This window comes from Pelophylax lessonae (assembly GCF_965119305.1).
Source record: "Pelophylax lessonae genome assembly, chromosome: 4".
NCBI lineage: Eukaryota > Metazoa > Chordata > Amphibia > Anura > Ranidae > Pelophylax > Pelophylax lessonae.
This window is the reverse complement of record NC_138771.1, coordinates 627568974-627595475: the sequence shown is the minus strand read 5'-3', so window position 1 is coordinate 627595475 and position 26502 is coordinate 627568974.

The following is a 26502-nucleotide window of genomic DNA, read 5'->3' as shown; positions in this document are numbered from 1 at the left end:
GATCTGGCTTCAATCTAAGATGTGGCCCAAAGGAATGTAAGCGTTATCCCACCCAAAGCTCTGCAACACTTCAAGGCTCCCAGATCCAGAAAAATACCCACTTAAGATTGTGAGAAAAGAAAAAGTTAGTTTACTCTACATCAGCCACAAGCCCTGGAGCCTCTCAGCATGTATATGATAGAACCATAGGTAAAATCTATAATCCATCCATAATCCATCCATGATTCTGCCAGCCAGTGCCTCACATAGCCTCCCCCTGGGCTCAGAACTTAGGGAGGGAGCACATTTTTCCAACATACAGAGGACGCGTGACAGTCCATCAGCATTCCCCTGCTAGGTCACCGGCCTGTGTTCTTCATGCAATATACAGCCTTGCAAAGGGGGAAACCGCCTTGTGACCCTTGCATTGATCCCCCCCTTCTGAGCCTTCCAATGTAGTTGAGAATGGGAGGCGTTTGCCCAAAAGTTAATACCTCAAGGACTCTAGTGGCAATTTATGTCCAGAGACTCCCTTTTCACTATTGAATCGTTCCTTTCTGCAGGGGTTAGATTCCAGATGAGGTATGCTACTGGATGTTCTTCCCCATTCATTCCATGGGACAAGACTTCTCCCAGACCCATATCAAAGGTATAGGTTTGTAAGTGAAATTCTTGACTAAACTTGGGGGTGGTCAACACTGCTCCTTTATGCAATGCTACCTTACTCTGTTGAAAAGCTTCCTCTGCCTCTTAATTCCATTTCAGCATGGTGAACTTGGCCCCTTTGCTGAGATGCATAAATGGAGCCGCAAAGTTAATCACAAATCTTGAATAGTATTGTAGAATTCTTAGGGAGGCTCTCACAGTTATTTTCTTATCATTGTCTGGAGCCAGGATTTAATTGCTTACGAGCCTGCACCCAATGCTGTAGCCCAGATGTCTAGCTTCTTCCAGGCCTACGGCACATTTTTTGTCTTGGCTATTCAGCCAGCCTTATGAGGGTAATCTGGAGGTGAGTGGACCTTTTGTCTGTGGGAGTCCCGATAGAATGGGAAACATAGCAACACTGAATGAACCTTGGTTAAGTAGCTGACTATGAAAATCATCATGACCTCGACGTGATTTGAACACGCAACCTTCTGATCTGGAGTCAGACGCGCTACCGTTGCGCCACGAGGTCTACTACGTGGTTTGCCTCAAGTTTTTGGCTACTCTTGTGTCAATGCTTCTGTGGTTGCCCACAGCATGACCTATAGCCTAGATAGCCCTTTGCTGGCTTTGGCATGCATTTCTTGTGCAAGATTGGGCCGGTTAGCTCAGTTGGTTAGAGCGTGGTGCTAATAACGCCAAGGTCGCGGGTTCGATCCCCGTACGGGCCATTTCTCTTTTATTCCAGTAGCCTCCAACAGCCATGGATTTCTATGTACATCAGCGCTTGGCCTAGATTTCTTTAACCTATTAAACACATAGCAATAATGCCAGTTTTGCTAATGACGCAGATGAATTATTTCTGAGCCACTGTTTAAACTCAGGTCACTTCTTGACTAACAGGGTTCCCCCTAATGGAATCCCCCAAACAAACAGGCAGCACTTGTATATTTTTTAGTGTTCTGTCAGCACTCAGGCCTTTCACCCAGCAGCAGGCTCCCAAAGCACAGACAGAGCAGGAGAGACAGCACTAAGCATCAGTCAGCTTGCATATATCAAGACAGCTAAGATTTATATTGAGATCTGGCTTCAATCTAAGATGTGGCCCAAAGGAATGTAAGCGTTATCCCACCCAAAGCTCTGCAACACTTCAAGGCTCCCAGATCCAGAAAAATACCCACTTAAGATTGTGAGAAAAGAAAAAGTTAGTTTACTCTACATCAGCCACAAGCCCTGGAGCCTCTCAGCATGTATATGATAGAACCATAGGTAAAATCTATAATCCATCCATAATCCATCCATGATTCTGCCAGCCAGTGCCTCACATAGCCTCCCCCTGGGCTCAGAACTTAGGGAGGGAGCACATTTTTCCAACATACAGAGGACGCGTGACAGTCCATCAGCATTCCCCTGCTAGGTCACCGGCCTGTGTTCTTCATGCAATATACAGCCTTGCAAAGGGGGAAACCGCCTTGTGACCCTTGCATTGATCCCCCCCTTCTGAGCCTTCCAATGTAGTTGAGAATGGGAGGCGTTTGCCCAAAAGTTAATACCTCAAGGACTCTAGTGGCAATTTATGTCCAGAGACTCCCTTTTCACTATTGAATCGTTCCTTTCTGCAGGGGTTAGATTCCAGATGAGGTATGCTACTGGATGTTCTTCCCCATTCATTCCATGGGACAAGACTTCTCCCAGACCCATATCAAAGGTATAGGTTTGTAAGTGAAATTCTTGACTAAACTTGGGGGTGGTCAACACTGCTCCTTTATGCAATGCTACCTTACTCTGTTGAAAAGCTTCCTCTGCCTCTTCATTCCATTTCAGCATGGTGAACTTGGCCCCTTTGCTGAGATGCATAAATGGAGCCGCAAAGTTAATCACAAATCTTGAATAGTATTGTAGAATTCTTAGGGAGGCTCTCACAGTTATTTTCTTATCATTGTCTGGAGCCAGGATTTAATTGCTTACGAGCCTGCACCCAATGCTGTAGCCCAGATGTCTAGCTTCTTCCAGGCCTACGGCACATTTTTTGTCTTGGCTATTCAGCCAGCCTTATGAGGGTAATCTGGAGGTGAGTGGACCTTTTGTCTGTGGGAGTCCCGATAGAATGGGAAACATAGCAACACTGAATGAACCTTGGTTAAGTAGCTGACTATGAAAATCATCATGACCTCGACGTGATTTGAACACGCAACCTTCTGATCTGGAGTCAGACGCGCTACCATTGCGCCACGAGGTCTACTACGTGGTTTGCCTCAAGTTTTTGGCTACTCTTGTGTCAATGCTTCTGTGGTTGCCCACAGCATGACCTATAGCCTAGATAGCCCTTTGCTGGCTTTGGCATGCATTTCTTGTGCAAGATTGGGCCGGTTAGCTCAGTTGGTTAGAGCGTGGTGCTAATAACGCCAAGGTCGCGAGTTCGATCCCCGTACGGGCCATTTCTCTTTTATTCCAGTAGCCTCCAACAGCCATGGATTTCTATGTACATCAGCGCTTGGCCTAGATTTCTTTAACCTATTAAACACATAGCAATAATGCCAGTTTTGCTAATGACGCAGATGAATTATTTCTGAGCCACTGTTTAAACTCAGGTCACTTCTTGACTAACAGGGTTCCCCCTAATGGAATCCCCCAAACAAACAGGCAGCACTTGTATATTTTTTAGTGTTCTGTCAGCACTCAGGCCTTTCACCCAGCAGCAGGCTCCCAAAGCACAGACAGAGCAGGAGAGACAGCACTAAGCATCAGTCAGCTTTCATATATCAAGACAGCTAAGATTTATATTGAGATCTGGCTTCAATCTAAGATGTGGCCCAAAGGAATGTAAGCGTTATCCCACCCAAAGCTCTGCAACACTTCAAGGCTCCCAGATCCAGAAAAATACCCACTTAAGATTGTGAGAAAAGAAAAAGTTAGTTTACTCTACATCAGCCACAAGCCCTGGAGCCTCTCAGCATGTATATGATAGAACCATAGGTAAAATCTATAATCCATCCATAATCCATCCATGATTCTGCCAGCCAGTGCCTCACATAGCCTCCCCCTGGGCTCAGAACTTAGGGAGGGAGCACATTTTTCCAACATACAGAGGACGCGTGACAGTCCATCAGCATTCCCCTGCTAGGTCACCGGCCTGTGTTCTTCATGCAATATACAGCCTTGCAAAGGGGGAAACCGCCTTGTGACCCTTGCATTGATCCCCCCCTTCTGAGCCTTCCAATGTAGTTGAGAATGGGAGGCGTTTGCCCAAAAGTTAATACCTCAAGGACTCTAGTGGCAATTTATGTCCAGAGACTCCCTTTTCACTATTGAATCGTTCCTTTCTGCAGGGGTTAGATTCCAGATGAGGTATGCTACTGGATGTTCTTCCCCATTCATTCCATGGGACAAGACTTCTCCCAGACCCATATCAAAGGTATAGGTTTGTAAGTGAAATTCTTGACTAAACTTGGGGGTGGTCAACACTGCTCCTTTATGCAATGCTACCTTACTCTGTTGAAAAGCTTCCTCTGCCTCTTCATTCCATTTCAGCATGGTGAACTTGGCCCCTTTGCTGAGATGCATAAATGGAGCCGCAAAGTTAATCACAAATCTTGAATAGTATTGTAGAATTCTTAGGGAGGCTCTCACAGTTATTTTCTTATCATTGTCTGGAGCCAGGATTTAATTGCTTACGAGCCTGCACCCAATGCTGTAGCCCAGATGTCTAGCTTCTTCCAGGCCTACGGCACATTTTTTGTCTTGGCTATTCAGCCAGCCTTATGAGGGTAATCTGGAGGTGAGTGGACCTTTTGTCTGTGGGAGTCCCGATAGAATGGGAAACATAGCAACACTGAATGAACCTTGGTTAAGTAGCTGACTATGAAAATCATCATGACCTCGACGTGATTTGAACACGCAACCTTCTGATCTGGAGTCAGACGCGCTACCGTTGCGCCACGAGGTCTACTACGTGGTTTGCCTCAAGTTTTTGGCTACTCTTGTGTCAATGCTTCTGTGGTTGCCCACAGCATGACCTATAGCCTAGATAGCCCTTTGCTGGCTTTGGCATGCATATCTTGTGCAAGATTGGGCCGGTTAGCTCAGTTGGTTAGAGCGTGGTGCTAATAACGCCAAGGTCGCGGGTTCGATCCCCGTACGGGCCATTTCTCTTTTATTCCAGTAGCCTCCAACAGCCATGGATTTCTATGTACATCAGCGCTTGGCCTAGATTTCTTTAACCTATTAAACACATAGCAATAATGCCAGTTTTGCTAATGACGCAGATGAATTATTTCTGAGCCACTGTTTAAACTCAGGTCACTTCTTGACTAACAGGGTTCCCCCTAATGGAATCCCCCAAACAAACAGGCAGCACTTGTATATTTTTTAGTGTTCTGTCAGCACTCAGGCCTTTCACCCAGCAGCAGGCTCCCAAAGCACAGACAGAGCAGGAGAGACAGCACTAAGCATCAGTCAGCTTGCATATATCAAGACAGCTAAGATTTATATTGAGATCTGGCTTCAATCTAAGATGTGGCCCAAAGGAATGTAAGCGTTATCCCACCCAAAGCTCTGCAACACTTCAAGGCTCCCAGATCCAGAAAAATACCCACTTAAGATTGTGAGAAAAGAAAAAGTTAGTTTACTCTACATCAGCCACAAGCCCTGGAGCCTCTCAGCATGTATATGATAGAACCATAGGTAAAATCTATAATCCATCCATAATCCATCCATGATTCTGCCAGCCAGTGCCTCACATAGCCTCCCCCTGGGCTCAGAACTTAGGGAGGGAGCACATTTTTCCAACATACAGAGGACGCGTGACAGTCCATCAGCATTCCCCTGCTAGGTCACCGGCCTGTGTTCTTCATGCAATATACAGCCTTGCAAAGGGGGAAACCGCCTTGTGACCCTTGCATTGATCCCCCCCTTCTGAGCCTTCCAATGTAGTTGAGAATGGGAGGCGTTTGCCCAAAAGTTAATACCTCAAGGACTCTAGTGGCAATTTATGTCCAGAGACTCCCTTTTCACTATTGAATCGTTCCTTTCTGCAGGGGTTAGATTCCAGATGAGGTATGCTACTGGATGTTCTTCCCCATTCATTCCATGGGACAAGACTTCTCCCAGACCCATATCAAAGGTATAGGTTTGTAAGTGAAATTCTTGACTAAACTTGGGGGTGGTCAACACTGCTCCTTTATGCAATGCTACCTTACTCTGTTGAAAAGCTTCCTCTGCCTCTTCATTCCATTTCAGCATGGTGAACTTGGCCCCTTTGCTGAGATGCATAAATGGAGCCGCAAAGTTAATCACAAATCTTGAATAGTATTGTAGAATTCTTAGGGAGGCTCTCACAGTTATTTTCTTATCATTGTCTGGAGCCAGGATTTAATTGCTTACGAGCCTGCACCCAATGCTGTAGCCCAGATGTCTAGCTTCTTCCAGGCCTACGGCACATTTTTTGTCTTGGCTATTCAGCCAGCCTTATGAGGGTAATCTGGAGGTGAGTGGACCTTTTGTCTGTGGGAGTCCCGATAGAATGGGAAACATAGCAACACTGAATGAACCTTGGTTAAGTAGCTGACTATGAAAATCATCATGACCTCGACGTGATTTGAACACGCAACCTTCTGATCTGGAGTCAGACGCCCTACCGTTGCGCCACGAGGTCTACTACGTGGTTTGCCTCAAGTTTTTGGCTACTCTTGTGTCAATGCTTCTGTGGTTGCCCACAGCATGACCTATAGCCTAGATAGCCCTTTGCTGGCTTTGGCATGCATATCTTGTGCAAGATTGGGCCGGTTAGCTCAGTTGGTTAGAGCGTGGTGCTAATAACGCCAAGGTCGCGGGTTCGATCCCCGTACGGGCCATTTCTCTTTTATTCCAGTAGCCTCCAACAGCCATGGATTTCTATGTACATCAGCGCTTGGCCTAGATTTCTTTAACCTATTAAACACATAGCAATAATGCCAGTTTTGCTAATGACGCAGATGAATTATTTCTGAGCCACTGTTTAAACTCAGGTCACTTCTTGACTAACAGGGTTCCCCCTAATGGAATCCCCCAAACAAACAGGCAGCACTTGTATATTTTTTAGTGTTCTGTCAGCACTCAGGCCTTTCACCCAGCAGCAGGCTCCCAAAGCACAGACAGAGCAGGAGAGACAGCACTAAGCATCAGTCAGCTTGCATATATCAAGACAGCTAAGATTTATATTGAGATCTGGCTTCAATCTAAGATGTGGCCCAAAGGAATGTAAGCGTTATCCCACCCAAAGCTCTGCAACACTTCAAGGCTCCCAGATCCAGAAAAATACCCACTTAAGATTGTGAGAAAAGAAAAAGTTAGTTTACTCTACATCAGCCACAAGCCCTGGAGCCTCTCAGCATGTATATGATAGAACCATAGGTAAAATCTATAATCCATCCATAATCCATCCATGATTCTGCCAGCCAGTGCCTCACATAGCCTCCCCCTGGGCTCAGAACTTAGGGAGGGAGCACATTTTTCCAACATACAGAGGACGCGTGACAGTCCATCAGCATTCCCCTGCTAGGTCACCGGCCTGTGTTCTTCATGCAATATACAGCCTTGCAAAGGGGGAAACCGCCTTGTGACCCTTGCATTGATCCCCCCCTTCTGAGCCTTCCAATGTAGTTGAGAATGGGAGGCGTTTGCCCAAAAGTTAATACCTCAAGGACTCTAGTGGCAATTTATGTCCAGAGACTCCCTTTTCACTATTGAATCGTTCCTTTCTGCAGGGGTTAGATTCCAGATGAGGTATGCTACTGGATGTTCTTCCCCATTCATTCCATGGGACAAGACTTCTCCCAGACCCATATCAAAGGTATAGGTTTGTAAGTGAAATTCTTGACTAAACTTGGGGGTGGTCAACACTGCTCCTTTATGCAATGCTACCTTACTCTGTTGAAAAGCTTCCTCTGCCTCTTCATTCCATTTCAGCATGGTGAACTTGGCCCCTTTGCTGAGATGCATAAATGGAGCCGCAAAGTTAATCACAAATCTTGAATAGTATTGTAGAATTCTTAGGGAGGCTCTCACAGTTATTTTCTTATCATTGTCTGGAGCCAGGATTTAATTGCTTACGAGCCTGCACCCAATGCTGTAGCCCAGATGTCTAGCTTCTTCCAGGCCTACGGCACATTTTTTGTCTTGGCTATTCAGCCAGCCTTATGAGGGTAATCTGGAGGTGAGTGGACCTTTTGTCTGTGGGAGTCCCGATAGAATGGGAAACATAGCAACACTGAATGAACCTTGGTTAAGTAGCTGACTATGAAAATCATCATGACCTCGACGTGATTTGAACACGCAACCTTCTGATCTGGAGTCAGACGCGCTACCATTGTGCCACGAGGTCTACTACGTGGTTTGCCTCAAGTTTTTGGCTACTCTTGTGTCAATGCTTCTGTGGTTGCCCACAGCATGACCTATAGCCTAGATAGCCCTTTGCTGGCTTTGGCATGCATTTCTTGTGCAAGATTGGGCCGGTTAGCTCAGTTGGTTAGAGCGTGGTGCTAATAATGCCAAGGTCGCGAGTTCGATCCCCGTACGGGCCATTTCTCTTTTATTCCAGTAGCCTCCAACAGCCATGGATTTCTATGTACATCAGCGCTTGGCCTAGATTTCTTTAACCTATTAAACACATAGCAATAATGCCAGTTTTGCTAATGACGCAGATGAATTATTTCTGAGCCACTGTTTAAACTCAGGTCACTTCTTGACTAACAGGGTTCCCCCTAATGGAATCCCCCAAACAAACAGGCAGCACTTGTATATTTTTTAGTGTTCTGTCAGCACTCAGGCCTTTCACCCAGCAGCAGGCTCCCAAAGCACAGACAGAGCAGGAGAGACAGCACTAAGCATCAGTCAGCTTTCATATATCAAGACAGCTAAGATTTATATTGAGATCTGGCTTCAATCTAAGATGTGGCCCAAAGGAATGTAAGCGTTATCCCACCCAAAGCTCTGCAACACTTCAGGGCTCCCAGATCCAGAAAAATACCCACTTAAGATTGTGAGAAAAGAAAAAGTTAGTTTACTCTACATCAGCCACAAGCCCTGGAGCCTCTCAGCATGTATATGATAGAACCATAGGTAAAATCTATAATCCATCCATAATCCATCCATGATTCTGCCAGCCAGTGCCTCACATAGCCTCCCCCTGGGCTCAGAACTTAGGGAGGGAGCACATTTTTCCAACATACAGAGGACGCGTGACAGTCCATCAGCATTCCCCTGCTAGGTCACCGGCCTGTGTTCTTCATGCAATATACAGCCTTGCAAAGGGGGAAACCGCCTTGTGACCCTTGCATTGATCCCCCCCTTCTGAGCCTTCCAATGTAGTTGAGAATGGGAGGCGTTTGCCCAAAAGTTAATACCTCAAGGACTCTAGTGGCAATTTATGTCCAGAGACTCCCTTTTCACTATTGAATCGTTCCTTTCTGCAGGGGTTAGATTCCAGATGAGGTATGCTACTGGATGTTCTTCCCCATTCATTCCATGGGACAAGACTTCTCCCAGACCCATATCAAAGGTATAGGTTTGTAAGTGAAATTCTTGACTAAACTTGGGGGTGGTCAACACTGCTCCTTTATGCAATGCTACCTTACTCTGTTGAAAAGCTTCCTCTGCCTCTTCATTCCATTTCAGCATGGTGAACTTGGCCCCTTTGCTGAGATGCATAAATGGAGCCGCAAAGTTAATCACAAATCTTGAATAGTATTGTAGAATTCTTAGGGAGGCTCTCACAGTTATTTTCTTATCATTGTCTGGAGCCAGGATTTAATTGCTTACGAGCCTGCACCCAATGCTGTAGCCCAGATGTCTAGCTTCTTCCAGGCCTACGGCACATTTTTTGTCTTGGCTATTCAGCCAGCCTTATGAGGGTAATCTGGAGGTGAGTGGACCTTTTGTCTGTGGGAGTCCCGATAGAATGGGAAACATAGCAACACTGAATGAACCTTGGTTAAGTAGCTGACTATGAAAATCATCATGACCTCGACGTGATTTGAACACGCAACCTTCTGATCTGGAGTCAGACGCGCTACCGTTGCGCCACGAGGTCTCCTACGTGGTTTGCCTCAAGTTTTTGGCTACTCTTGTGTCAATGCTTCTGTGGTTGCCCACAGCATGACCTATAGCCTAGATAGCCCTTTGCTGGCTTTGGCATGCATTTCTTGTGCAAGATTGGGCCGGTTAGCTCAGTTGTTTAGAGCGTGGTGCTAATAACGCCAAGGTCGCGGGTTCGATCCCCGTACGGGCCATTTCTCTTTTATTCCAGTAGCCTCCAACAGCCATGGATTTCTATGTACATCAGCGCTTGGCCTAGATTTCTTTAACCTATTAAACACATAGCAATAATGCCAGTTTTGCTAATGACGCAGATGAATTATTTCTGAGCCACTGTTTAAACTCAGGTCACTTCTTGACTAACAGGGTTCCCCCTAATGGAATCCCCCAATTAAACAGGCAGCACTTGTATATTTTTTAGTGTTCTGTCAGCACTCAGGCCTTTCACCCAGCAGCAGGCTCCCAAAGCACAGACAGAGCAGGAGAGACAGCACTAAGCATCAGTCAGCTTGCATATATCAAGACAGCTAAGATTTATATTGAGATCTGGCTTCAATCTAAGATGTGGCCCAAAGGAATGTAAGCGTTATCCCACCCAAAGCTCTGCAACACTTCAAGGCTCCCAGATCCAGAAAAATACCCACTTAAGATTGTGAGAAAAGAAAAAGTTAGTTTACTCTACATCAGCCACAAGCCCTGGAGCCTCTCAGCATGTATATGATAGAACCATAGGTAAAATCTATAATCCATCCATAATCCATCCATGATTCTGCCAGCCAGTGCCTCACATAGCCTCCCCCTGGGCTCAGAACTTAGGGAGGGAGCACATTTTTCCAACATACAGAGGACGCGTGACAGTCCATCAGCATTCCCCTGCTAGGTCACCGGCCTGTGTTCTTCATGCAATATACAGCCTTGCAAAGGGGGAAACCGCCTTGTGACCCTTGCATTGATCCCCCCCTTCTGAGCCTTCCAATGTAGTTGAGAATGGGAGGCGTTTGCCCAAAAGTTAATACCTCAAGGACTCTAGTGGCAATTTATGTCCAGAGACTCCCTTTTCACTATTGAATCGTTCCTTTCTGCAGGGGTTAGATTCCAGATGAGGTATGCTACTGGATGTTCTTCCCCATTCATTCCATGGGACAAGACTTCTCCCAGACCCATATCAAAGGTATAGGTTTGTAAGTGAAATTCTTGACTAAACTTGGGGGTGGTCAACACTGCTCCTTTATGCAATGCTACCTTACTCTGTTGAAAAGCTTCCTCTGCCTCTTCATTCCATTTCAGCATGGTGAACTTGGCCCCTTTGCTGAGATGCATAAATGGAGCCGCAAAGTTAATCACAAATCTTGAATAGTATTGTAGAATTCTTAGGGAGGCTCTCACAGTTATTTTCTTATCATTGTCTGGAGCCAGGATTTAATTGCTTACGAGCCTGCACCCAATGCTGTAGCCCAGATGTCTAGCTTCTTCCAGGCCTACGGCACATTTTTTGTCTTGGCTATTCAGCCAGCCTTATGAGGGTAATCTGGAGGTGAGTGGACCTTTTGTCTGTGGGAGTCCCGATAGAATGGGAAACATAGCAACACTGAATGAACCTTGGTTAAGTAGCTGACTATGAAAATCATCATGACCTCGACGTGATTTGAACACGCAACCTTCTGATCTGGAGTCAGACGCGCTACCGTTGCGCCACAAGGTCTACTATGTGGTTTGCCTCAAGTTTTTGGCTACTCTTGTGTCAATGCTTCTGTGGTTGCCCACAGCATGACCTATAGCCTAGATAGCCCTTTGCTGGCTTTGGCATGCATTTCTTGTGCAAGATTGGGCCGGTTAGCTCAGTTGGTTAGAGCGTGGTGCTAATAACGCCAAGGTCGCGGGTTCGATCCCCGTACGGGCCATTTCTCTTTTATTCCAGTAGCCTCCAACAGCCATGGATTTCTATGTACATCAGCGCTTGGCCTAGATTTCTTTAACCTATTAAACACATAGCAATAATGCCAGTTTTGCTAATGACGCAGATGAATTATTTCTGAGCCACTGTTTAAACTCAGGTCACTTCTTGACTAACAGGGTTCCCCCTAATGGAATCCCCCAAACAAACAGGCAGCACTTGTATATTTTTTAGTGTTCAGTCAGCACTCAGGCCTTTCACCCAGCAGCAGGCTCCCAAAGCACAGACAGAGCAGGAGAGACAGCACTAAGCATCAGTCAGCTTGCATATATCAAGACAGCTAAGATTTATATTGAGATCTGGCTTCAATCTAAGATGTGGCCCAAAGGAATGTAAGCGTTATCCCACCCAAAGCTCTGCAACACTTCAAGGCTCCCAGATCCAGAAAAATACCCACTTAAGATTGTGAGAAAAGAAAAAGTTAGTTTACTCTACATCAGCCACAAGCCCTGGAGCCTCTCAGCATGTATATGATAGAACCATAGGTAAAATCTATAATCCATCCATAATCCATCCATGATTCTGCCAGCCAGTGCCTCACATAGCCTCCCCCTGGGCTCAGAACTTAGGGAGGGAGCACATTTTTCCAACATACAGAGGACGCGTGACAGTCCATCAGCATTCCCCTGCTAGGTCACCGGCCTGTGTTCTTCATGCAATATACAGCCTTGCAAAGGGGGAAACCGCCTTGTGACCCTTGCATTGATCCCCCCCTTCTGAGCCTTCCAATGTAGTTGAGAATGGGAGGCGTTTGCCCAAAAGTTAATACCTCAAGGACTCTAGTGGCAATTTATGTCCAGAGACTCCCTTTTCACTATTGAATCGTTCCTTTCTGCAGGGGTTAGATTCCAGATGAGGTATGCTACTGGATGTTCTTCCCCATTCATTCCATGGGACAAGACTTCTCCCAGACCCATATCAAAGGTATAGGTTTGTAAGTGAAATTCTTGACTAAACTTGGGGGTGGTCAACACTGCTCCTTTATGCAATGCTACCTTACTCTGTTGAAAAGCTTCCTCTGCCTCTTCATTCCATTTCAGCATGGTGAACTTGGCCCCTTTGCTGAGATGCATAAATGGAGCCGCAAAGTTAATCACAAATCTTGAATAGTATTGTAGAATTCTTAGGGAGGCTCTCACAGTTATTTTCTTATCATTGTCTGGAGCCAGGATTTAATTGCTTACGAGCCTGCACCCAATGCTGTAGCCCAGATGTCTTGCTTCTTCCAGGCCTAAGGCACATTTTTTGGCTTGGCTATTCAGCCAGCCTTATGAGGGTAATCTGGAGGTGAGTGGACCTTTTGTCTGTGGGAGTCCCGATAGAATGGGAAACATAGCAACACTGAATGAACCTTGGTTAAGTAGCTGACTATGAAAATCATCATGACCTCGACGTGATTTGAACACGCAACCTTCTGATCTGGAGTAAGACACGCTACCGTTGCGCCACGAGGTCTACTACGTGGTTTGCCTCAAGTTTTTGGCTACTCTTGTGTCAATGCTTCTGTGGTTGCCCACAGCATGACCTATAGCCTAGATAGCCCTTTGCTGGCTTTGTCATGCATTTCTTGTGCAAGATTGGGCCGGTTAGCTCAGTTGGTTAGAGCGTGGTGCTAATAACGCCAAGGTCGCGGGTTCGATCCCCGTACGGGCCATTTCTCTTTTATTCCAGTAGCCTCCAACAGCCATGGATTTCTATGTACATCAGCGCTTGGCCTAGATTTCTTTAACCTATTAAACACATAGCAATAATGCCAGTTTTGCTAATGACGCAGATGAATTATTTCTGAGCCACTGTTTAAACTCAGGTCACTTCTTGACTAACAGGGTTCCCCCTAATGGAATCCCCCAAACAAACAGGCAGCACTTGTATATTTTTTAGTGTTCAGTCAGCACTCAGGCCTTTCACCCAGCAGCAGGCTCCCAAAGCACAGACAGAGCAGGAGAGACAGCACTAAGCATCAGTCAGCTTGCATATATCAAGACAGCTAAGATTTATATTGAGATCTGGCTTCAATCTAAGATGTGGCCCAAAGGAATGTAAGCGTTATCCCACCCAAAGCTCTGCAACACTTCAAGGCTCCCAGATCCAGAAAAATACCCACTTAAGATTGTGAGAAAAGAAAAAGTTAGTTTACTCTACATCAGCCACAAGCCCTGGAGCCTCTCAGCATGTATATGATAGAACCATAGGTAAAATCTATAATCCATCCATAATCCATCCATGATTCTGCCAGCCAGTGCCTCACATAGCCTCCCCCTGGGCTCAGAACTTAGGGAGGGAGCACATTTTTCCAACATACAGAGGACGCGTGACAGTCCATCAGCATTCCCCTGCTAGGTCACCGGCCTGTGTTCTTCATGCAATATACAGCCTTGCAAAGGGGGAAACCGCCTTGTGACCCTTGCATTGATCCCCCCCTTCTGAGCCTTCCAATGTAGTTGAGAATGGGAGGCGTTTGCCCAAAAGTTAATACCTCAAGGACTCTAGTGGCAATTTATGTCCAGAGACTCCCTTTTCACTATTGAATCGTTCCTTTCTGCAGGGGTTAGATTCCAGATGAGGTATGCTACTGGATGTTCTTCCCCATTCATTCCATGGGACAAGACTTCTCCCAGACCCATATCAAAGGTATAGGTTTGTAAGTGAAATTCTTGACTAAACTTGGGGGTGGTCAACACTGCTCCTTTATGCAATGCTACCTTACTCTGTTGAAAAGCTTCCTCTGCCTCTTCATTCCATTTCAGCATGGTGAACTTGGCCCCTTTGCTGAGATGCATAAATGGAGCCGCAAAGTTAATCACAAATCTTGAATAGTATTGTAGAATTCTTAGGGAGGCTCTCACAGTTATTTTCTTATCATTGTCTGGAGCCAGGATTTAATTGCTTACGAGCCTGCACCCAATGCTGTAGCCCAGATGTCTTGCTTCTTCCAGGCCTAAGGCACATTTTTTGGCTTGGCTATTCAGCCAGCCTTATGAGGGTAATCTGGAGGTGAGTGGACCTTTTGTCTGTGGGAGTCCCGATAGAATGGGAAACATAGCAACACTGAATGAACCTTGGTTAAGTAGCTGACTATGAAAATCATCATGACCTCGACGTGATTTGAACACGCAACCTTCTGATCTGGAGTAAGACACGCTACCGTTGCGCCACGAGGTCTACTACGTGGTTTGCCTCAAGTTTTTGGCTACTCTTGTGTCAATGCTTCTGTGGTTGCCCACAGCATGACCTATAGCCTAGATAGCCCTTTGCTGGCTTTGTCATGCATTTCTTGTGCAAGATTGGGCCGGTTAGCTCAGTTGGTTAGAGCGTGGTGCTAATAACGCCAAGGTCGCGGGTTCGATCCCCGTACGGGCCATTTCTCTTTTATTCCAGAAGCCTCCAACAGCCATGGATTTCTATGACCATCGGCGCTTGGCCTAGATTTCTTTAACCTATTAAACACATAGCAATAATGCCAGTTTTGCTAATGACGCAGATGAATTATTTCTGAGCCACTGTTTAAACTCAGGTCACTTCTTGACTAACAGGGTTCCCCCTAATGGAATCCCCCAAACAAACAGGCAGCACTTGTATATTTTTTAGTGTTCTGTCAGCACTCAGGCCTTTCACCCAGCAGCAGGCTCCCAAAGCACAGACAGAGCAGGAGAGACAGCACTAAGCATCAGTCAGCTTGCATATATCAAGACAGCTAAGATTTATACTGAGATCTGGCTTCAATCTAAGATGTGGCCCAAAGGAATGTAAGCGTTATCCCACCCAAAGCTCTGCAACACTTCAAGGCTCCCAGATCCAGAAAAATACCCACTTAAGATTGTGAGAAAAGAAAAAGTTAGTTTACTCTACATCAGCCACAAGCCCTGGAGCCTCTCAGCATGTATATGATAGAACCATAGGTAAAATCTATAATCCATCCATAATCCATCCATGATTCTGCCAGCCAGTGCCTCACATAGCCTCCCCCTGGGCTCAGAACTTAGGGAGGGAGCATATTTTTCCAACATACAGAGGACGCGTGACAGTCCATCAGCATTCCCCTGCTAGGTCACCGGCCTGTGTTCTTCATGCAATATACAGCCTTGCAAAGGGGGAAACCGCCTTGTGACCCTTGCATTGATCCCCCCCTTCTGAGCCTTCCAATGTAGTTGAGAATGGGAGGCGTATGCCCAAAAGTTAATACCTCAAGGACTCTAGTGGCAATTTATGTCCAGAGACTCCCTTTTCACTATTGAATCGTTCCTTTCTGCAGGGGTTAGATTCCAGATGAGGTATGCTACTGGATGTTCTTCCCCATTCATTCCATGGGACAAGACTTCTCCCAGACCCATATCAAAGGTATAGGTTTGTAAGTGAAATTCTTGACTAAACTTGGGGGTGGTCAACACTGCTCCTTTATGCAATGCTACCTTACTCTGTTGAAAAGCTTCCTCTGCCTCTTCATTCCATTTCAGCATGGTGAACTTGGCCCCTTTGCTGAGATGCATAAATGGAGCCGCAAAGTTAATCACTAAACTTGAATAGTATTTGTAGAATTCTTAGGGAGGCTCTCACAGTTATTTTCTTATCATTGTCTGGAGCCAGGATTTATTTGCTTACGAGCCTGCACCCAATGCTGTAGCCCAGACGTCTTGCTTCTTCCAGGCCTAAGGCACATTTTTTGTCTTGGCTATTCAGCCAGCCTTATGAGGGTAATCTGGAGGTGAGTGGACCTTTTGTCTGTGGGAGTCTCGATAGAATGGGGAACATAGCAACACTGAATGAACCTTGGTTAAGTAGCTGACTATGAAAATCATCATGACCTCAACGTGATTTGAACACGCAACCTTCTGATCTGGAGTAAGACACCCTACCGTTGCGCCACGAGGTCTACTACGTGGTTTGCCTCAAGTTTTTGGCTACTCTTGTGTCAATGCTTCTGTGGTTGCCCACAGCATGACCTATAGCCTAGATAGCCCTTTGCTGGCTTTGTCATGCATTTCTTGTGCAAGATTGGGCCGGTTAGCTCAGTTGGTTAGAGCGTGGTGCTAATAACGCCAAGGTCGCGGGTTCGATCCCCGTACGGGCCATTTCTCTTTTATTCCAGTAGCCTCCAACAGCCATGGATTTCTATGACCATCGGCGCTTGGCCTAGATTTCTTTAACCTATTAAACACATAGCAATAATGCCAGTTTTGCTAATGACGCAGATGAATTATTTCTGAGCCACTGTTTAAACTCAGGTCACTTCTTGACTAACAGGGTTCCCCCTAATGGAATCCCCCAAACAAACAGGCAGCACTTGTATATTTTTTAGTGTTCTGTCAGCACTCAGGCCTTTCACCCAGCAGCAGGCTCCCAAAGCACAGACAGAGCAGGAGAGACAGCACTAAGCATCAGTCAGCTTGCATATATCAAGACAGCTAAGATTTATACTGAGATCTGGCTTCAATCTAAGATGTGGCCCAAAGGAATGTAAGCGTTATCCCACCCAAAGCTCTGCAACACTTCAAGGCTCCCAGATCCAGAAAAATACCCACTTAAGATTGTGAGAAAAGAAAAAGTTAGTTTACTCTACATCAGCCACAAGCCCTGGAGCCTCTCAGCATGTATATGATAGAACCATAGGTAAAATCTATAATCCATCCATAATCCATCCATGATTCTGCCAGCCAGTGCCTCACATAGCCTCCCCCTGGGCTCAGAACTTAGGGAGGGAGCATATTTTTCCAACATACAGAGGACGCGTGACAGTCCATCAGCATTCCCCTGCTAGGTCACCGGCCTGTGTTCTTCATGCAATATACAGCCTTGCAAAGGGGGAAACCGCCTTGTGACCCTTGCATTGATCCCCCCCTTCTGAGCCTTCCAATGTAGTTGAGAATGGGAGGCGTTTGCCCAAAAGTTAATACCTCAAGGACTCTAGTGGCAATTTATGTCCAGAGACTCCCTTTTCACTATTGAATCGTTCCTTTCTGCAGGGGTTAGATTCCAGATGAGGTATGCTACTGGATGTTCTTCCCCATTCATTCCATGGGACAAGACTTCTCCCAGACCCATATCAAAGGTATAGGTTTGTAAGTGAAATTCTTGACTAAACTTGGGGGTGGTCAACACTGCTCCTTTATGCAATGCTACCTTACTCTGTTGAAAAGCTTCCTCTGCCTCTTCATTCCATTTCAGCATGGTGAACTTGGCCCCTTTGCTGAGATGCATAAATGAAGCCGCAAAGTTAATCACTAAACTTGAATAGTATTTGTAGAATTCTTAGGGAGGCTCTCACAGTTATTTTCTTATCATTGTCTGGAGCCAGGATTTATTTGCTTATGAGCCTGCACCCAATGCTGTAGCCCAGATGTCTTGCTTCTTCCAGGCCTAAGGCACATTTTTTGGCTTGGCTATTCAGCCAGCCTTATGAGGGTAATCTGGAGGTGAGTGGACCTTTTGTCTGTGGGAGTCCCGATAGAATGGGAAACATAGCAACACTGAATGAACCTTGGTTAAGTAGCTGACTATGAAAATCATCATGACCTCGACGTGATTTGAACACGCAACCTTCTGATCTGGAGTAAGACACGCTACCGTTGCGCCACGAGGTCTACTACGTGGTTTGCCTCAAGTTTTTGGCTACTCTTGTGTCAATGCTTCTGTGGTTGCCCACAGCATGACCTATAGCCTAGATAGCCCTTTGCTGGCTTTGGCATGCATTTCTTGTGCAAGATTGGGCCGGTTAGCTCAGTTGGTTAGAGCGTGGTGCTAATAACGCCAAGGTCGCGGGCTCGATCCCCGTACGGGCCATTTCTCTTTTATTCCAGTAGCCTCCAACAGCCATGGATTTCTATGACCATCGGCGCTTGGCCTAGATTTCTTTAACCTATTAAACACATAGCAATAATGCCAGTTTTGCTAATGACGCAGATGAATTATTTCTGAGCCACTGTTTAAACTCAGGTCACTTCTTGACTAACAGGGTTCCCCCTAATGGAATCCCCCAAACAAACAGGCAGCACTTGTATATTTTTTAGTGTTCTGTCAGCACTCAGGCCTTTCACCCAGCAGCAGGCTCCCAAAGCACAGACAGAGCAGGAGAGACAGCACTAAGCATCAGTCAGCTTGCATATATCAAGACAGCTAAGATTTATACTGAGATCTGGCTTCAATCTAAGATGTGGCCCAAAGGAATGTAAGCGTTATCCCACCCAAAGCTCTGCAACACTTCAAGGCTCCCAGATCCAGAAAAATACCCACTTAAGATTGTGAGAAAAGAAAAAGTTAGTTTACTCTACATCAGCCACAAGCCCTGGAGCCTCTCAGCATGTATATGATAGAACCATAGGTAAAATCTATAATCCATCCATGATTCTGCCAGCCAGTGCCTCACATAGCCTCCCCCTGGGCTCAGAACTTAGGGAGGGAGCACATTTTTCCAACATACAGAGGACGCGTGACAGTCCATCAGCATTCCCCTGCTAGGTCACCGGCCTGTGTTCTTCATGCAATATACAGCCTTGCAAAGGGGGAAACCGCCTTCTGACCCTTGCATTGATCCCCCCCTTCTGAGCCTTCCAATATAGTGGAGAATGGGAGGCGTTTGCCCAAAAGTTAATACCTCAAGGACTCTAGTGGCAATTTATGTCCAGAGACTCCCTTTTCACTATTGAATCGTTCCTTTCTGCAGGGGTTAGATTCCAGATGAGGTATGCTACTGGATGTTCTTCCCCATTCATTCCATGGGACAAGACTTCTCCCAGACCCATATCAAAGGTATAGGTTTGTAAGTGAAATTCTTGACTAAACTTGGGGGTGGTCAACACTGCTCCTTTATGCAATGCTACCTTACTCTGTTGAAAAGCTTCCTCTGCCTCTTCATTCCATTTCAGCATGGTGAACTTGGCCCCTTTGCTGAGATGCATAAATGGAGCCGCAAAGTTAATCACAAAACTTGAATAGTATTGTAGAATTCTTAGGGAGGCTCTCACAGTTATTTTCTTATCATTGTCTGGAGCCAGGATTTATTTGCTTACGAGCCTGCACCCAATGCTGTAGCCCAGATGTCTTGCTTCTTCCAGGCCTAAGGCACATTTTTTGTCTTGGCTATTCAGCCAGCCTTATGAGGGTAATCTGGAGGTGAGTGGACCTTTTGTCTGTGGGAGTCCCGATAGAATGGGAAACATAGCAACACTGAATGAACCTTGGTTAAGTAGCTGACTATGAAAATCATCATGACCTCGACGTGATTTGAACACGCAACCTTCTGATCTGGAGTCAGACACGCTACCGTTGCGCCACGATGTCTACTACATGGTTCGCGTCAAGTTTTTGGCTACTCTTGTGTCAATGCTTCTGTGGTTGCCCACAGCATGACCTATAGCCTAGATAGCCCTTTGCTGGCTTTGGCATGCATTTCTTGTGCAAGATTGGGCCGGTTAGCTCAGTTGGTTAGAGCGTGGTGCTAATAACGCCAAGGTCGCGGGTTCGATCCCCGTACGGGCCATTTCTCTTTTATTCCAGTAGCCTCCAACAGCCATGGATTTCTATGACCATCGGCGCTTGGCCTAGATTTCTTTAACCTATTAAACACATAGCAATAATGCCATTTTTGCTAATGACGCAGATGAATTCTTTCTGAGCCACTGTTTAAACTCAGGTCACTTCTTGACTAACAGGGTTCCCCCTAATGGAATCCCCCAAACAAACAGGCAGCACTTGTATATTTTTTAGTGTTCTGTCAGCACTCAGGCCTTTCACCCAGCAGCAGGCTCCCAAAGCACAGACAGAGCAGGAGAGACAGCACTAAGCATCAGTCAGCTTGCATATATCAAGACAGCTAAGATTTATACTGAGATCTGGCTTCAATCTAAGATGTGGCCCAAAGGAATGTAAGCTTTATCCCACCCAAAGCTCTGCAACACTTCAAGGCTCCCAGATCCAGAAAAATACCCACTTAAGATTGTGAGAAAAGAAAAAGTTAGTTTACTCTACATCAGCCACAAGCCCTGGAGCCTCTCAGCATGTATATGATAGAACCATAGGTAAAATCTATAATCCATCCATAATCCATCCATGATTCTGCCAGCCAGTGCCTCACATAGCCTCCCCCTGGGCTCAGAACTTAGGGAGGGAGCATATTTTTCCAACATACAGAGGACGCGTGACAGTCCATCAGCATTCCCCTGCTAGGTCACCGGCCTGTGTTCTTCATGCAATATACAGCCTTGCAAAGGGGGAAACCGCCTTGTGACCCTTGCATTGATCCCCCCCTTCTGAGCCTTTCAATGTAGTTGAGAATGGGAGGCGTATGCCCAAAAGTTAATACCTCAAGGACTCTAGTGGCAATTTATGTCCAGAGACTCCCTTTTCACTATTGAATCGTTCCTTTCTGCAGGGGTTAGATTCCAGATGAGGTATGCTACTGGATGTTCTTCCCCATTCATTCCATGGGACAAGACTTCTCCCAGACCCATATCAAAGGTATAGGTTTGTAAGTGAAATTCTTGACTAAACTTGGGGGTGGTCAACACTGCTCCTTTATGCAATGCTACCTTACTCTGTTGAAAAGCTTCCTCTGCCTCTTCATTCCATTTCAGCATGGTGAACTTGGCCCCTTTGCTGAGATGCATAAATGAAGCCGCAAAGTTAATCACTAAACTTGAATAGTATTTGTAGAATTCTTAGGGAGGCTCTCACAGTTATTTTCTTATCATTGTCTGAAGCCAGGATTTATTTGCTTACGAGCCTGCACCCAATGCTGTAGCCCAGATGTCTTGCTTCTTCCAGGCCTAAGGCAAATTTTTTGTCTTGGCTATTCAGCCAGCCTTATGAGGGTTATCTGGAGGTGAGTGGACCTTTTGTCTGTGGGAATCCCGATAGAATGGGAAACATAGCAACACTGAATGAACCTTGGTTAAGTAGCTGACTATGAAAATCATCATGACCTCGACGTGATTTGAACACGCAACCTTCTGATCTGGAGTCAGACACGCTACCGTTGCGCCACGAGGTCTACTACGTGGTTTGCCTCAAGTTTTTGGCTACTCTTGTGTCAATGCTTCTGTGGTTGCCCACAGCATGACCTATAGCCTAGATAGCCCTTTGCTGGCTTTGGCATGCATGTCTTGTGCAAGATTGGGCCGGTTAGCTCAGTTGGTTAGAGCGTGGTGCTAATAACGCCAAGGTCGCGGGTTCTATCCCTGTATGGGCCATTTCTCTTTTATTCCAGTAGCCTCCAACAGCCATGGATTTCTATGACCATCGGCGCTTGGCCTAGATTTCTTTAACCTATTAAACACATAGCAATAATGCCAGTTTTGCTAATGACGCAGATGAATTATTTCTGAGCCACTGTTTAAACTCAGGTCACTTCTTGACTAACAGGGTTCCCCCTAATGGAATCCCCCAAACAAACAGGCAGCACTTGTATATTTTTTAGTGTTCTGTCAGCACTCAGGCCTTTCACCCAGCAGCAGGCTCCCAAAGCACAGACAGAGCAGGAGAGACAGCACTAAGCATAAGTCAGCTTGCATATATCAAGACAGCTAAGATTTATACTGAGATCTGGCTTCAATCTAAGATGTGGCCCAAAGGAATGTAAGCGTTATCCCACCCAAAGCTCTGCAACACTTCAAGGCTCCCAGATCCAGAAAAATACCCACTTAAGATTGTGAGAAAAGAAAAAGTTAGTTTACTCTACATCAGCCACAAGCCCTGGAGCCTCTCAGCATGTATATGATAGAACCATAGGTAAAATCTATAATCCATCCATAATCCATCCATGATTCTGCCAGCCAGTGCCTCACATAGCCTCCCCCTGGGCTCAGAACTTAGGGAGGGAGCACATTTTTCCAACATACAGAGGACGCGTGACAGTCCATCAGCATTCCCCTGCTAGGTCACCGGCCTGTGTTCTTCATGCAATATACAGCCTTGCAAAGGGGGAAACCGCCTTGTGACCCTTGCATTGATCCCCACCTTCTGAGCCTTCCAATGTAGTTGAGAATGGGAGGCGTTTGCCCAAAAGTTAATACCTCAAGGACTCTAGTGGCAATTTATGTCCAGAGACTCCCTTTTCACTATTGAATCGTTCCTTTCTGCAGGGGTTAGATTCCAGATGAGGTATGCTACTGGATGTTCTTCCCCATTCATTCCATGGGACAAGACTTCTCCCAGACCCATATCAAAGGTATAGGTTTGTAAGTGAAATTCTTGACTAAACTTGGGGGTGGTCAACACTGCTCCTTTATGCAATGCTACCTTACTCTGTTGAAAAGCTTCCTCTGCCTCTTCATTCCATTTCAGCATGGTGAACTTGGCCCCTTTGCTGAGATGCATAAATGGAGCCGCAAAGTTAATCACAAAACTTGAATAGTATTGTAGAATTCTTAGGGAGGCTCTCACAGTTATTTTCTTATCATTGTCTGGAGCCAGGATTTATTTGCTTACGAGCCTGCACCCAATGCTGTAGCCCAGATGTCTAGCTTCTTCCAGGCCTAAGGCACATTTTTTGTCTTGGCTATTCAGCCAGCCTTATGAGGGTAATCTGGAGGTGAGTGGACCTTTTGTCTGTGGGAGTCCCGATAGAATGGGAAACATAGCAACACTGAATGAACCTTGGTTAAGTAGCTGACTATGAAAATCATCATGACCTCGACGTGATTTGAACACGCAACCTTCTGATCTGGAGTCAGACACGCTACCGTTGCGCCACGAGGTCTTCTACGTGGTTTGCCTCAAGTTTTTGGCTACTCTTGTGTCAATGCTTCTGTGGTTGCCCACAGCATGACCTATAGCCTAGATAGCCCTTTGCTGGCTTTGGCATGCATTTCCCGTGCAAGATTGGGCCGGTTAGCTCAGTTGGTTAGAGCGTGGTGCTAATAACGCCAAGGTCGCGGGTTCGATCCCCGTACGGGCCATTTCTCTTTTATTCCAGTAGCCTCCAACAGCCATGGATTTCTATGACCATCGGCGCTTGGCCTAGATTTCTTTAACCTATTAAACACATAGCAATAATGCCAGTTTTGCTAATGACGCAGATGAATTATTTCTGAGCCACTGTTTAAACTCAGGTCACTTCTTGACTAACAGGGTTCCCCCTAATGGAATCCCCCAAACAAACAGGCAGCACTTGTATATTTTTTAGTGTTCTGTCAGCACTCAGGCCTTTCACCCAGCAGCAGGCTCCCAAAGCACAGACAGAGCAGGAGAGACAGCACTAAGCATCAGTCAGCTTGCATATATCAAGACAGCTAAGATTTATACTGAGATCTGGCTTCAATCTAAGATGTGGCCCAAAGGAATGTAAGCGTTATCCCACCCAAAGCTCTGCAACACTTCAAGGCTCCCAGATCCAGAAAAATACCCACTTAAGATTGTGAGAAAAGAAAAAGTTAGTTTACTCTACATCAGCCACAAGCCCTGGAGCCTCTCAGCATGTATATGATAGAACCATAGGTAAAATCTATAATCCATCCATAATCCATCCATGATTCTGCCAGCCAGTGCCTCACATAGCCTCCCCCTGGGCTCAGAACTTAGGGAGGGAGCACATTTTTCCAACATACAGAGGACGCGTGACAGTCCATCAGCATTCCCCTGCTAGGTCACCGGCCTGTGTTCTTCATGCAATATACAGCCTTGCAAAGGGGGAAACCGCCTTGTGACCCTTGCATTGATCCCCCCCTTCTGAGCCTTCCAATGTAGTTGAGAATGGGAGGCGTTTGCCCAAAAGTTAATACCTCAAGGTCTCTAGTGGCAATTTATGTCCAGAGACTCCCTTTTCACTATTGAATCGTTCCTTTCTGCAGGGGTTAGATTCCAGATGAGGTATGCTACTGGATGTTCTTCCCCATTCATTCCATGGGACAAGACTTCTCCCAGACCCATATCAAAGGTATAGGTTTGTAAGTGAAATTCTTGACTAAACTTGGGGGTGGTCAACACTGCTCCTTTATGCAATGCTACCTTACTCTGTTGAAAAGCTTCCTCTGCCTCTTCATTCCATTTCAGCATGGTGAACTTGGCCCCTTTGCTGAGATGCATAAATGGAGCCGCAAAGTTAATCACAAAACTTGAATAGTATTGTAGAATTCTTAGGGAGGCTCTCACAGTTATTTTCTTATCATTGTCTGGAGCCAGGATTTATTTGCTTACGAGCCTGCACCCAATGCTGTAGCCCAGATGTCTTGCTTCTTCCAGGCCTAAGGCACATTTTTTGGCTTGGCTATTCAGCCAGCCTTATGAGGGTAATCTGGAGGTGAGTGGACCTTTTGTCTGTGGGAGTCCCGATAGAATGGGAAACATAGCAACACTGAATGAACCTTGGTTAAGTAGCTGACTATGAAAATCATCATGACCTCGACCTGATTTGAACACGCAACCTTCTGATCTGGAGTCAGACATGCTACCGTTGCACCACGAGGTCTACTACGTGGTTTGCCTCAAGTTTTTGGCTACTCTTGTGTCAATGCTTCTGTGGTTGCCCACAGCATGACCTATAGCCTAGATAGCCCTTTGCTGGCTTTGGCATGCATTTCTTGTGCAAGATTGGGCCGGTTAGCTCAGTTGGTTAGAGCGTGGTGCTAATAACGCCAAGGTCGCGGGTTCGATCCCCGTACGGGCTATTTCTCTTTTATTCCAGTAGCCTCCAACAGCCATGGATTTCTAAGACCATCGGCGCTTGGCCTAGATTTCTTTAACCTATTAAACACATAGCAATAATGCCAGTTTTGCTAATGACGCAGATGAATTATTTCTGAGCCACTGTTTAAACTCAGGTCACTTCTTGACTAACAGGGTTCCCCCTAATGGAATCCCCCAAACAAACAGGCAGCACTTGTATATTTTTTAGTGTTCTGTCAGCACTCAGGCCTTTCACCCAGCAGCAGGCTCCCAAAGCACAGACAGAGCAGGAGAGACAGCACTAAGCATCAGTCAGCTTGCATATATCAAGACAGCTAAGATTTATACTGAGATCTGGCTTCAATCTAAGATGTGGCCCAAAGGAATGTAAGCGTTATCCCACCCAAAGCTCTGCAACACTTCAAGGCTCCCAGATCCAGAAAAATACCCACTTAAGATTGTGAGAAAAGAAAAAGTTAGTTTACTCTACATCAGCCACAAGCCCTGGAGCCTCTCAGCACGTATATGATAGAACCATAGGTAAAATCTATAATCCATCCATAATCCATCCATGATTCTGCCAGCCAGTGCCTCACATAGCCTCCCCCTGGGCTCAGAACTTAGGGAGGGAGCACATTTTTCCAACATACAGAGGACGCGTGACAGTCCATCAGCATTCCCCTGCTAGGTCACCGGCCTGTGTTCTTCATGCAATATACAGCCTTGCAAAGGGGGAAACCGCCTTGTGACCCTTGCATTGATCCCCCCCTTCTGAGCCTTCCAATGTAGTTGAGAATGGGAGGCGTTTGCCCAAAAGTTAATACCTCAAGGACTCTAGTGGCAATTTATGTCCAGAGACTCCCTTTTCACTATTGAATCGTTCCTTTCTGCAGGGGTTAGATTTCAGATGAGGTATGCTACTGGATGTTCTTCCCCATTCATTCCATGGGACAAGACTTCTCCCAGACCCATATCAAAGGTATAGGTTTGTAAGTGAAATTCTTGACTAAACTTGGGGGTGGTCAAAAGTGCTCCTTTATGCAATGCTACCTTACTCTGTTGAAAAGCTTCCTCTGCCTCTTCATTCCATTTCAGCATGGTGAACTTGGCCCCGTTGCTGAGATGCATAAATGGAGCCGCAAAGTTAATCACAAAACTTGAATAGTATTGTAGAATTCTTAGGGAGGCTCTCACAGTTATTTTCTTATCATTGTCTGGAGCCAGGATTTATTTGCTTATGAGCCTGCACCCAATGC